At 56.5% G+C, this 2,882-nt stretch overlaps 1 long non-coding RNA gene across 1 annotated transcript; it reads right to left on the reverse strand.

The window, feature by feature from the left end:
* Positions 1–232: 232 nt before the first annotated feature.
* On the reverse strand, positions 233–2,843 carry LOC101987319. The gene is made up of 5 exons (XR_258366.2): positions 1,532–2,843; positions 1,314–1,450; positions 1,107–1,231; positions 907–1,028; positions 233–823 (listed from the first exon to the last, which is right to left on the reverse strand). It is a non-coding gene; the product is annotated as an uncharacterized LOC101987319 (long non-coding RNA).
* Positions 2,844–2,882: the final 39 nt, after the last annotated feature.

Consider the following 2,882-nt stretch of genomic DNA (forward strand, 5'->3'; position numbering starts at 1 on the left):
CCTCCCTGTGTACCTCCTGTCCCCCGACCCAATGTCCCACTTTTTTTCATAAGCCCCTCCTATCCATTATTTCCCATTCCACCCTAGAGGCCATTTTGTAATCTTCTTCATTCTGGGTGCTTTACCCATCCCTTTTATCCTTCTTCCCTCTCTTTTATCCCCCTTCCCTCCCTCATTTCTCCCAATTCCCCCCAAAGTGAGTCGCAGACATCATGATTCCCTGAGACCAATGACTGTAACTGTATTTATTGATGGACCCAAGACCTCTGGTGAGGCCCTGGTGGGGAGGGACAAAAGATGAAGTAGGGCTTGTTGAACACTTTATGATGGAACTGCTTCCAGACTAGGCAAGGGGAAGGCAAGGCCTCAAGCACACGGCCACACCCAGTTGCCCCCAGACAGAAGTGGGTGACAGGGAGGCACTGGGGTAGCATGGCCAAAGGGGCCCGCACATTCCCTGTACACATTCACACGGAGAGACACAAGGCGGTCTCCGGAACTCCAACCAGTGCAAACGACTTAGTGCAAATTAAATTCAAGGGGAGGGGGGGAACAGAGTCACGGACGCTTTGAGTCTCTCAAGCAAAGAAAAAAAGAAAAGGAAAGAAACAAAAGGTTACAGGAAAGGATGAAGAAGAAAAAGACAGGAGGGAGATGATGGTGATGGATCCATCCCGGGGTAGAGGCTTGGTTCCGGGATGATGTGGGTGGTGGTCTCCCAGGCGAGGGCAGAGTTGGCCATGAAGATGGAATTTTAGGGGTGGGTGGGTGCTGTAGGTCTGCTCTTTCAAGGTGTCAACACCGTCTGTTCCTTCAGCTTCACCTGCATAGAGAAAAACAGAGAAGTGAGTGGGGGCCAGGAGTGGGGAGGACTTGGCAAACTTCCAGAAGGGTGCCCTAGCTCACCTTCGAGCCGATTCCTGAGGCAGGTTGTGTAGTGGTTCTAAGTGCAACATATTCTTGAAGAGCTAGACGGACTTAGAGTCCCAGGGTTCCAAGGCCCAGGCATGAGCTGGGTAGCACCATTTCTGTGGGTGGGAAAGAATGATGTCCCTGGGCTTGGCAACCTGCCATGCCCCACCCGCATGGGGCAAAAGAGTCCTTACCTTTCATCTTGTGGGTTCTGGGGGAGAAGGATCCAGAGAGCAGCAAAGATGCGTTGGCTCTTTGGGAAAAGTAAAAGAACAGACGGCTTCTGTGGCAGTGCCCCACGGTGCCAGCCCATGGTGTTCTGCAAATGACAGAATCTGGTGTGAGTGGGTGGGCAGCTAGATGATTGAGGGTGCTGGTCCTGTGGCAGGGAGGATGCTCACCAGGAAGGCTGGATGACTGTCCTTCTGTCCTCTCCGTCACACCGGACCATGTAATATCTTTCTGTCAGGATTGACCACACCTGTCATCCTGGCCTTCAGTGACTGGCAGACACACCCACCTCTGGCTGGAGACCTGGCTGTGGGGAAGAAAAGAAGACATGAGAAGAGTGTACGGGGGTGGGAGGAGACTGGTGACCACAGGTGAGATGGACACTTACCCACGTCTCCAGTCCGAGCTCTCAAAGGCACCGATCACTGCTCCGTCGCTGCCCGCAAGGCCCTCCTTGGCCACGGACTCTGGAGGCCAGTGCCTCGCTGGCTCACCACCCCAGGTGCTTTGCCTCGCTCTGCCTACGCCCCAATCTCCCTCCCTAGAAAGCTCACCCATTCTGCCCTGCCTGCCTCGCCTTGTCTGGCTTCATCCTGTGCCCTTGACTCCCCTGGAAAAGTTCTGTCTGCCATGCCAGACCCAGGGGCTGAGCGGTTAGGGCATACAGTGCACCAAGTCCACTGTGGGCCCTTTCCGCGCCAGTCCCTGGGCCGCAGTGCCACGTGGGAATGGTGTGTCTGCAGGCTGAACCCACTGCAGCCTCCTTGCTGTTGAAATCCCCCTGGAGTCCAACACCTGCAGCCCCCCACTCCCCTCCTGATGACACCCTGCTATGTTGCCTGCGCACTGCCTTTCTTTCCCGCTCTCCGGCCTTCGAAGCTCTGGCAAAGGCCTCAGAAGGCCCTGCCAGAGCCACTCTTGAACCTGCTTCTAAATGAATTACAGTGGGTGGGATGTGGTGGCGGCTGGGGACCCTTCTGTGTCTCATGACCCCACCCTGCCCTGTTTGACCCCAGCCTGGAATGCTTCTATTCTTGCTGGATTCCACGGCCTCTGCCACTGTCTCCAAGGTCACCTATCACCTCCCTGGAGTCAGCAGCCTCAGTCTTTACTGGCAGCCCTGCGTCCTCTTCTTCCTTCCATCTAAATGCTCTGTCCACTCCGGGGTGGCCAATGGTCCCCCAGCCTTGTTCTGTCTCGGCTCCCCCCAAGACGATGTCTCCTTTGCTAACTGATCTGCCTCTCCTGTGCCACTCTGCTGGGAGGCCAGCCACTTCTTCTCACCGGCCTGCTTTCTAAACCTTCTTTTAGAAGGTCAGCGTAGCGAGGCCCAGAGAGAAGAAGGAGACTCACCTGCCCAGCAGACGGCGGTCCTCACCTGCCCACTGCTGCCAGCTACACCTCCACTGCCAGGTCTGGGGTCGAACCCTTCCCATCAGCTCCCCTTTATCCGACCAGCCGCCACGTCCTGTAACCAAAAATGACCGGGATGAATGTCTGGCTCCCCATTCCTCACTAACCCTAGTTCAGGCCCTTCAGCCCCACACCGATGTCTTCCAGCCTCTGCAATGCCTGAGAGCTACACCACGCTCCTCCCAGGCTCTCAGGTCCCGCGGCCTCTGCACTGCCTGAGCTAGCCCCTCTGCCTTTCACCACTCCTGCCAGACTCCAGATGCCGAGGTGCTCCTCGGCCCCACACACCTCTCCTCCAGCACCCCAACTTCCCCAGTTTCCCCCAT

The sequence above is a fragment of the Microtus ochrogaster genome, chromosome 8 (genome assembly GCF_000317375.1).
Source record: "Microtus ochrogaster isolate Prairie Vole_2 chromosome 8, MicOch1.0, whole genome shotgun sequence".
Classification (NCBI taxonomy): Eukaryota; Metazoa; Chordata; class Mammalia; order Rodentia; family Cricetidae; genus Microtus; species Microtus ochrogaster.